The sequence below is a fragment of the Myotis davidii genome, unplaced genomic scaffold, assembly GCF_000327345.1.
Source record: "Myotis davidii unplaced genomic scaffold, ASM32734v1 scaffold44, whole genome shotgun sequence".
Taxonomy (NCBI): Eukaryota; Metazoa; Chordata; class Mammalia; order Chiroptera; family Vespertilionidae; genus Myotis; species Myotis davidii.
The window spans coordinates 15,903,883-15,915,159 of NW_006299705.1; the positions used below are offsets into that span (position 1 = coordinate 15,903,883).

General features: G+C 38.5%; 1 protein-coding gene and 1 pseudogene across 1 annotated transcript in view; one reads left to right on the plus strand and one right to left on the minus strand.

Moving 5' to 3' along the window:
• The window catches only part of KIAA0825 (KIAA0825 ortholog), a 357,466-nt gene that overhangs the window by 331,078 nt on the left and 15,111 nt on the right, over positions 1 to 11,277 (minus strand). The window contains exon 2 of the mRNA XM_006775530.2: positions 2,555 to 2,701. The gene's annotated coding sequence lies outside the window, so the exon portion shown is untranslated. The remainder of the gene's footprint in view (positions 1 to 2,554; positions 2,702 to 11,277) is intronic.
• The window catches only part of LOC102767649, a 5,063-nt pseudogene continuing 4,171 nt past the window's right edge, over positions 10,386 to 11,277 (plus strand).

Genomic DNA, 11,277 nt, shown 5'->3' on the forward strand with positions numbered 1-11,277 from the left:
CAACTCCCCTATCGGCCCTACTCTGTGAGTGACAGGGAGGAGCTCCTCAACCCCCTGATCAGCCGTGCTCTGTGCGTGACAGGGGGGAGCTCCCCAACTCCCTGATGGGCCCTGCTCTGTGCGTGACAGGGTACGGAGCCCCAACCCCCCTGATGGGCCCTGCTCTGTGCGTGACAGGGGGCAGTGCCACAACCCCCTGATGAGCCCTGCTCTGTGTGAGAAAGGGGGTGGCCCTGCAACCTTCCCATCAACCCTGCCTTGAGTGTGACAGGAGGCGGTGCCCCAACCCCCCAATCGGCCCTATCCTGAGCATGACTGAGGGTGGCATCGCCCTCTGCCAACCGGGAGCAGGCCAAAGCCAGCAGGTCGTAATCTCCCGAGGGGTCCCAGACTATGAGAGGGCACAGGCCAGGCTAAGGGAGCCCCCGCCCCCGGGCCACGAGTGCACAAATTTTTGTGCACTGGGCCTCTAGTATATAATAAAGAGATAAAAAATGAAGTACAGTGGAAAAAAAGTGATTAATGTTTTCACAGTCATTGATAAAAAACCAGTAAGGATAAAATCTGGTGGTTCAAGCAAAGAGGAGATGATAGCTATGGAAGTGTTTTGGGTTGGTTAATATCTTTATGAGTCAGCAGAAAAGGATCAATAAACAATTTGCTTCTCTTTACATCTTTTATTTCTCTAACACAGGTGCTGAAAAAGACAACTGTGGGACAGATTCTAATATATTTATTCTAAATTAAAAGTAGATTCAGCATAGGCAATGCAGACCTGCCCTGGCAGCTCATTTTGAACAAAAGAATAAAAAAAAGAGAGAGGGGAATGTGGGTAAGTAGATTATTCTCTCCCTCCTCTTTCCCCTTTCTGCCTTTCCCTGCAGAATGCTCCTGGCTGCTCCTTTAACGTCTGGTGTGGTACTAGAGAAAAAATTTAACACAAGTAACAAGTGTTACTTTAGAAAGCAAGATTTTATTTTCAAAACTCTGCATAACAGTGCTTTATAAAAAGGACTGCCATATGAAAAAATTTAAGGCAGTGTTTACCTACACTCAACTACACTGAATAGGAATTCTTTTTTTTAAATTGTTTTATTGCTTAAAGTATTACAAAGAGTATTACATATGTCTCTTTTTTTTCTCGCCCTTGACAATCTCCCTCCTCTTTCCCCTTTCTGTCTTTCCCAAAAGAATTCTTCAGTTGAAATAATTATCAAGTTTAACTTGTAATTTTAGTGAAAAAAGTATCAATTGTGGTTTTTAACATCTACAGAGGTAATAACCACCAAGATCAAATGGTTAGCATTAGTGGTACAGGAACAATAGAATGTGAACAGAATTATCTCAACATCATGTCTTGTTATTTGGGTTTATATTAGTCTGAATAGAATTCCTGAAAAACAGAAATTCATTGAAATGTCTGAGCGAACTTCCCCCACTTACAAGGCAGGTATTAGCTGTCTCTTAACACCCGAGAAGCAAGGAATTCCACTTCCGTGTGACCTATTTATGCCTGTTAGATTTATCATATGCATTTTTTAATGACCTCAAAACCAAAGGAAATGTAGAAACCTATTTGAAAAACTGACATTAAGGTTGTGACAACAACCAAAATAACAAGAAAATTTAACGTTAAACTGACACACAATCCCCAAATCAGCCTGGTACACCCCTCATTTGAAAACCAGATACTGTGTGAAATAGTGATGGCATGTCAGCCTCTGCTTTGAAACTCCTGATTTTTGTCATTTGGTGTTTGTGTCACAACCTTAATATTATTTAAATAAACTTTTTAATATATATTACTTAAATAAAGTCTTTGAATCGAGGATACTTGTAAAGCTTTGAAGAAGCCCCCCTCAAAGCCCTGCAGCCCCAGCACGCCACTTTTCGTAGAAGTGGTGCATAAAACATTTGCTATTGACAAATCTAATTCATTACAAGGTGAGATGGATGCATTTTAAAATAACTGGGTGGCATCATTATCTGTCGCGCCTTTCATAAATTATTCTTCATTTCCCTTTTGACTGAACTTTTCACAGTTCCCTTTCAGAGTCTGAGTGTTATGCCTTATTGTCAATGCTTTCAACATGTTTAGACAAGTCATAAGTTAAACAAGCAGTGGTACTTTATTTTCTAGAAATGAGAAAGGGTTGCAGAAATAGTTACAGATTATTTCTTTCAATTCTCTGGTTTTTAACTAACGACAAGCAAAGTTAGTTAGTGGTTGGTTTCATCTCATACAAAGGATTTAAAAATAAAGCCATACTGTTCAGGTGGAAGGAAGAATTTCAAAGAAAGAGACATAAAGGGAGACGCTGGCAGCCCTGCTGCACTGTTGCACAGACTTAGTTTAAAATTGAATTGTGCTTCCCCTGACATGGGAGATCAGGCGCATCATAAGGCTGACAGCTGGCTGGCACACTAACTTCCTAAAGGAAAATGTGAGCTATATTCTCTCTTAGAGGCCAAAGGAATAGAATTATAGAAGCCTTCAAGGAAATGAAGTGGGTGAGGCACAAATTATTTGACATATGATGAAAACATTTCTTACCTAATTTTGTTTCAGAAGGTGCTAAGAATGAGCTGGTCTTCCAATCCTAAGTAGGTGGAAAGTTATTTCCTTCTGGTTTGTTGGTAAAAGAACTACCCTTTCTTTAGGATCTTCAGCAGAGTTTTTTCCAAAATATACAAAACACACCTATAAAATAATTAGATAATACTTTGTCACTGCTACAATGGAGGGGATATAGTCACAACATTAGTTCTGTACATTGGTAGTGACAGTACTATCATTAGGTTATGACATACAAGCTAGATCTAAGAGATACTGAACATACATAAAGACACGCTGAAGTTGGAGCACCTAAGAAAACCTTATTAGCAAGGTGATCCACAGCTTACAAGCACATGGATAACAGAGGCTCCTATGAAAATGCATATTCAAAACATTCTTTTTATTTTCATTGATTTTTCAAATGTCCCTAAAGAAATGTAGATCACAGAGAGTAAGGGAAGGTTGCAGGACAAAAAACAAGCAGTGCCTTTCAATACAATTACTTTCTTCCTGTTTAGTTACCAGTTCCTCCATAACAATTTATTAAAACCATCTTTTTCCACTCTTCTGGTTATCTTGTTCAAATAGATTCTGATTCAATTGATCTGGAGTTGGGGTTTGAGACTGTATATTTCTAACAAGGTCCCAGGTAACTCCACCAATGCTGTGGGTGGGTCCACAGAATACACTTTCACTAGTAAGGTTCCACCAGACTACTTGTCTTTCCCTGAACCAATGTACACTGTTGTTATTCTTAGCTACTGGCCCTTTGTCTTTCCAATTAATTTTAGACCCTTTCATCAAGTATTCTCCCTTCTCTATCAAAACAGATAAAAATTTGGTTGACATTGCACTGATCAAATTAGGCACCTGCAAAATGTTTAGTTTTCCATCATGTGCATTGTACATATCATTCCACTTACTGAGGTCTTATTGTCACACGGTAATGCTTTTCTATTTTCTCCAAGGGAGTTTTGCATATTTCTTGTTATGATAGATGTGTTCCTAGGCACTTCATATTTTGAATGTTAATTTAGACAATATCTGTTTACAAAGCTTTTTTCATTTTTGTTTATATGTGTATCCGTATAAATTTTGTATATTGATATTTTTATCCAGGATATTTACTAAACTTTTTATTTTCTGTAGTTTTACATTATGTATAAGTGATGAGTTTTACTTTTTCATTTCAAAAATCTATACTTCTTTATCTTGCTTTACTAAAAAAAAAGCAATAAGCAATAAATGTACTTTTTAATAGAAAAGACTATTTTGTTATCCATAATCAGCCAAACTGTTCTTTTAGTTAGGCCTAGGTTGACTAGAAAACTGATATGAAGAAGATCCCAAGTGTTACTTTTGATAAATATAATTTTTGGCTTTTCTTTGGTGTCTGACAAATAAGTGCTTCAATGTTACTAACATCTACTATCCCAGGCTGGTTTCCAGTTTATCAGAAACAGACAAAACCCTCACAGACAACTTGACCACTTGGGGAAATGAATCTGAACAAAAGGAAACAGATGAGTTATTACAAGTAATATGGTTCACTTCCACGGAAGAACTAAAGTGGAGATGCCAACACAGGGAAGCCATTACAGAGATACAACACATCACCTACCTCCACAGCTGAAATCACAGCATTTCTTGGAAACCCCACAAATAACTCAGATTACTTTCTTGATGACAATGTCAGCCTGCTCTAGGGTGAACTATCCTTCTTGATAGCTTTCAATCAGTTTGACCAAAGGAAAATAGTAGCACTTACTGTTTCACAAACTGTCAATGTTGTTAACATTGGTTACCTGAGGAAAGGTATATGTACATAATGGTGGGATGGAGGAAAGGGTAAGGAAACAGGAGGCAATAACTAAAAATAATAACCATTATAATAATAATAAAAACACAACAAACTGTTTCATTAAAGTATGTTCATAATCAACTACAAACAATGATTATGAAGTACAGCAATGTAGAACATGCTAAAATGGAGAGGTGAAAATAGCATCCAGACAGCATTGCAACCATCTTATATAATAGAAGTCTAACATGTTAAGTGTCCAGTCGTCTGGTCATCCTTTCAATCAATCAAAGTGTAATATGCTAATGATATGCTAAGGCCGTTCAACCACTCGCTATCATGTGCACTGACCACCAGGGGTCAGGTGCTCTGACTGGTAGGTTAGCTTGCTGCTGGGGTCTGGCCGATTGGGACTGAGCAAGACAGGCCAGCCATGCCCTGGAGCCCTCCTGTGGTCCCTCCCTGGCTGGCCAACCTCTTGCATCCCTCCCAGCCTCGATCATGCACCAGTGGGGTTCCTCGACCTGGCCTGCACCCTTTCGCAATCTGGGACCCCTCAGGGGATGTCAGAGAGCTGGTTCCGGCCTGATCCCGCTCAATGCAGGAGTTTCCTCTGGTGTTCAGTGCGCTCCCACAGGGGGGAGCACTGCTCAGCCAAAAGCCGGGCTCAAAGAGAACAGGGAGCGCTGCTCAGCCAAAAGCCGGGCGCAAAGAGAACAGGGAGCAGGCCTAAGCCATCAGTTGGACATCCCCCAAGGGCTCCTGGACTGCAAGAGGGTGCAGGCTGTGCTGAGGGATCCCTCATCTCTCCCACCCCCTGCAAGTGCATGAATTTTGTGCACCAGGTCTCTAGTTTAAAAGTATGTGCACAAAATTTTTGGTTAAGAAGATCACTGAGTGTGTATTTTTCCCCATCTCCCTCTAGCAATCCTCTTAAAAAGATAATAAAGGTGTGTGTTGGGGTGGGGGAAGAGGATGTAAATCCATAATGGTGAAGAGACTGAGCAAGCCCTCCGTACAAATTTGTATATGTAAGACAGATGAAGGAACATTCATAGGAAAAACAGAGCAGGAAAAGCCAAATGATAGAATGTGTGCAGGGAGCACTGCAATTAAAAGAATGAGCTAATATCCCTGGCAGAGTGTGGAGTAAGGAGTGAAGCTGAAATATGCAGTCACTTGAAGATTTGTCCTGATTCTCCCTCCCCTATCTTTGTATACAAGCAACTACTTTCTTTTTGTCTTTAGTTAAATATCTACTTTGAGTAAAAAATAAAAAAAAGGGAAATGAGAGGAAATGAATTGTGTTTGAGGCAATGAATTGCCTAGAAAAGTAGAAAACATAGCATAAATATAGGTACTCCCAAAAAAGATGGCCTCTTTCTGACCCTTCTGACTTCAGGTACACTCATGGTTCCACCTATTCACTCTAAAGCAAAGCATACAAGTCAAATCAGTGCCACCCAAATATAATTTCCAGGCAGCTTTTTTATTTTGTCTTTTCTAATATGAATGCAAAGCCAAGGACCACTGGGCATTTTAAAAAAATCTTTTTTTTTCACATTTGAGATCAATGTAAAACAAAAATTTACTCCAAAGAAAATAGAGATAAATCAGTTACTAGAATGTGCAACTTTCCCATCATCCTAAGAGAGTAAAGAAAAAAAAATGTATACATAATACAAGACCATAAACAGGACTTCCACCTATGGCCGAGTGCAATTAGCAAATACTCTTCCAAAAAAAAACACAACCAAGGAGCAAGACAAAATTGACAAATACAACTATTTTGGTGCTCTAGAAATTGGCCAAAAGAATATAACAAATTGAGAAATATTCACATGTGAAAAACTGCTAATCTTTAGGTAAGAACACGAGGGCCCTGTGGCATTCTGGCCTGGAGCTACTCTTATAACCATCAACCACAGCTCAGACAGCACAGAGGTCCTCCCGGGGTGGGGAAGATCACAGGACTGGAAATGTATCTGCTGTGGTCAAAGGGGGCTCACTTGAGTTTGAATGGTAGGTAATGTCTAAGCCCATCATGGTGTCAGTGGAAGTGAAGATCTAAGAAGCCAGCAAGCAGGGAGAGCCACACACCTCGATTAGCCCAAGGCCGTGGTCATAACTGGGGCAAGCATATTCTTGGCTAAGGCTGAGTATGTGCAATAGAGACTGAAGAGGAACAAAGCTAGCAGAGATTGCTTTGGCTGAACAATGATGGCCACAGAGGAAATGTGAAAGAGCCCAGCAGAAAGCAAAAACTGGGACACAACTGATAACTGTAAACTTTAAATGCATTCCTCTATTACAGAGATTCGCGAGGAGATGAGAGACGACTTACTGACCTGAAGTGTTTAATCACAACCACTGTCCAACCATCAGCTTATCATTTAAGCTACACAGCCACAGGGGCAAGTCCTAGGAAGGTAAATGTAAAACTCAAAACAAAAATCTTAAAAAAAAGAAAACCCAGATACATCAGTGGCCATATATCACAGAGGAGATTGATGCCACTAATTTAGTTTGGGCAAATTACCAAACAAAGAAACCAGCAAACAAAGCAACAACAACATTCAATGATTACAAAACCAGAATCCAAAGTTGTGTCAATATATGATCTAAAAATGTCCAGTTTTCAAGAAATTATGAGGCATGCAAAGAAATGGGGGAGGGAGGAAAAGCAGTCAATAGCAACATTTTGAGTGTCCTTAGAAGTTCAATTTAAACAGACTTCAAAGCAGCTATTTTAAATCTGTTTAAAGAACCAAAGATAACCATATTTTAAAAAGTAAAACAATGAATAAAGATTCTCAGTAAGGAGGCAGAAATTTTTGAACAAAATGAAGTTAATGAAATTTTGAAGTTAAAAAGTCCACTATATATGAAAAGATAATTCTCGAGGGACTTGAGAGCATATTCAAAATGACCTGTAAAAAGAATTGGTGAATTAAAGAGAGTTAATGTAAATTACCCAATCTAAAAAAAAAAAAAAAAAGAAAAGATATTTTTTAAAATGAGCAAAGATGCAGAGACATTTGGGACAATCATAACCATATCAAAAAACCTGTTAATAGTATCCCAGAGGGAGAGGGAACAGATAAAGGAGTAGAAAAAAATACATGAATAAGGAACAAAAATATATCAAATTAGATATGATTTGATAATTGCACTCGGCCATTTTGAATATGCTCTCAAGCATTAATCTACTCATCAAAGAAGTTCAAAGGACCCCGTATAGGACAAATATAAAGAGATAGGTTTCTAGACATAACAAAATCAAAATATTAAAGGACAAAGACAAAGAAATTAAAAGCATCAAGAGAAAACTATCTCTTCACACACAGGTAAGCATCAATGAAACCATGAAGGCCAGAAGTCAGTGGAATGAGAAATTAAAAATGCTGAAGGAAAAAAACTGTCCGCCAAATATTCTATATTAAGAATAACTATATTTTAAGTTGACGGCAAAATAAAACCATCACTTTAATAACTGAAGACAAAATAAAGATTGAGAATTTGCTGCAAGCAGATCTGTCTTAAATACTAAAGGAAATAAGGAAATTCTTCAATCTATAAAAAAATAACACCAGCCCTAGCCGGTCTGACTCCGTGGATAGAACGTCAGTCTGTGGACTGAAGAGTCCCAGGTTCTATTCCGGTCCTGAAGACTTCCAGGTTCGGTTCTGGTCAAGGGCACAAGCCTGGGTTGTGGGCTCGATCCCCACTGTGGGATGTGCAGGAGGCAGCTGATCAATGATTCTCTCTCATCATTGATGTTTCCATTCCCTCTCTCTTCCTTCCTCTCAAAAATCAATAAAAATATATTTAAAAGCAAAAAAAGAGAAAATAACACCAGATGGTAAAAATGTAGGTTAATATGAAAGACTCTGAAATGTTATTTCATTTATTTTCATTGATTTTTTTTTAAAAAAGCATAGATTGTATAAAACAATAGCTATAACAATGTATTATTTAGTTTATAACATGTAGGGATATAATACACATGGCAGTAATAGCAGAAAAAGGAGGAAGAAATAGATCTACAATAGAACAAAGTTTCTATATTTTGTCAAAATTAAGTTGATATTAACTAGATTGTATTAAGTTGGTTGTGGTAAATTAAAAGGTAGAATGTATTCTCCGGAGCAGGCACTTAGAAAATAACTTTTTAAAAGGTAAAGTTACACTAGAAATTTAAAAGTGGATACACTAAAAATATTCATTTAATATAAAAAAAGCAGTGAAGGCAGAAGAAAGGAATAAAAAAGATAGGAGTCATATAAAAGTAAAGTATAATGGAAAATGTAAACCTAACTATACCAATAAGCACAGTACATGTGAATGGTTTAATCTCAATCAAAAGCAGGCCCAGCCAGTGTGGCTCAGTGGTTGAGCAGTGACCCATGAACCAGGAGGTCACTGGTTTGATCCCTGGTCAGGGCGCATGCCTGGGCTGCAGGCTGGATCCCCAGCGACGTGCAGGAGGCAGCCAATTGATGTTTCTCTCTCATCGATGTTTCTATCTCTTTATCCCTCTCCCTTCCTCTCTCTAAAATAAAAAACATTTTTTTAAAAAACAGGAATTGTCAAAATAGATTAAAAAAAGCAAGATCCAACTATGTGTCATTTATGAGACATATTCAAATACAAAAAATAGATTAAAAGTAGATAGAAAAGGATATTCCAAGCAAACAGTAACTATAATAGAGCTGATGTTACTACACTAATATCAGACAAAACAGGCTTTAAGAAACATTTGAGGGAAACTGATATTTCAAAATGATAAAAGGAAAAATACATTAAAAAGATATAAATGTATATCCACCTAAAACAAAACACCAAGATCAATGGAGGAAAAAAATGACAGAATCAAAAGAAGAAATAAATCATTTATTATAGTTAGATATTTCAAAGCTCTGTTCTCAGGAATGGACAGGACTAAACAGAAAATCAGCAAGAGTTTAGAATATTTAAATACTGTCCCCCTGTCCAATCTAACTTAAATATATAGATTACTTCACTCAGTAACTGAGGAGTACACTTTTTTTTTTCAAATTCCAAAAAACATTTTTCAAAATAGACTATATGCCACGTCACAAGAAGTCTCAATAAATGAAAGTATAAAATGTTCTAAGAATACAACAGAAATAAATTAGAAATCAATAGCAAAAGTAAATCTTTAAAAAAACCCAATATTTGGAAATTAAAGAGCACACTTCTACATAACAATGTCAAAAAGAAATCGCATGGGATATTAGAAAATATTTTTTACTGAATGATAGTGAAAACATAGCATGTTGTATTTTTTTAAAAATATATTTTATTGATTTTTTACAGAGGGGAAGGGAGAGGGATAGTGAGTTAGAAAAATCGATGAGAGAGAAGCATCGATCAGCTGCCTCCTGCACACCCCCCACTGGGGATGTGCCCACAACCAAGGTACATGCCCTTGACTGGAATCAAACCTGGGACCCTTCAGTCTCCAGGCCGACGCTCTATCCACTGAGCCAAACCGGCTAGGGCAACATGTTGTATTTTATAGGATACAGAAAAAGCAGTGTTTAGAAGGAAACCTATTAATTCCACCTATTTCAGAAAAGAAGAAAGATCACAAATAGATAACATAAGACTCAATCACCAGAAAAAAAAAGAAGAGAAACCACATCCAAAGCAAGAAGAGGAGCAACACAAGAGTACAGCAGAAATAAATAACATAGAAAAGATAAAAGCAATAGAGAAAAGAAAAGGTGGTTCTTTGGAAAGATCAACAAAATCTCACACCTTTAGCTAGACTGGTAAAAAAAAAGATACAAATTATCAAAATAATGAAAAAGATGTCACTACTGAACGTACAAAAATCAAAGGATTATAAGACAAGACAATGGACAACTTTATGCCAACAAAATAGACACATTTTAATGTCTACACAATAGGAATGGACACATCCTTTAAAAGGAAATGGCACCTCTCCCCAACCTCTCCCCAGATGCCACAAGTCCGCACCTTCTCCCGCACCTCAGCCGTGGAAATTCAAACTATGATGGCAGCTCAATTGGACATTTCTCCTTTCAACTTCAGTGAATCCAGGACCGGCCATGGGATTGGAAACCAAGACCCCAGAGATTCACAACTGCGACTTGTCTTAGTGGGTAAGGCTGGAGGAGGAAAAAGTGCCACAGGGAACAGCATCCTTGGAAAGAAAGCATTTCATTCCAGCATGGCAGCAAAATCCATCACTAAGGTCTGTCAGAAAGGGAGCAGCACGTGGAATGGGAGAGAGATTGTTGTCGTGGACACACCTGGCATTTTCCACACTGAGGCACGGGATGCTGACACACAAAGGGGGATTGCTAATTGCATCCTCCTGACTTCCCCTGGCCCTCATGCTGTGCTCCTGGTGGTCCTACTGGGCCGGTAGACAAAGGAAGAACAAAAGGCCATGGAGAAGATGCTGTCAATGTTTGGATCCCAAGCTAGGAGATGCATGATTCTCTTATTCACCCGGAAAGATGACCAGATGGCATGGAGTTCCATGATTACTTAAAGGAAGCTCCACAAGGCATTCAAGATCTGTTGGAGCATTTCAGGGGTCGTCACTGTGAGTTCAACAATAAGGCAACAGGAGCTGAGCAGGAGGCTCAGAGGGCACAGCTGTTGGACCTGGTCCAGCGCATGGTGATGCAGGATGAGGGAGAATCTACACTGATGAGATGTGCCAAAGGGCAGAGGAGGAGATTCAGAAACAGATTCAAGTGAAACAAGAAAAATACAAAGCTGAATTGGAGAGAGAGAAAAGGCAAGTAAGAGAGAAATATAAAAAAAAAAAAAATCAAAAACCTGAAGGATAAAATGGAGCAAGAAAAAAGAAAGGCAGAAATGGAGAGGAAATGGGCAGAAAGGGAGATTTGCCATCTAA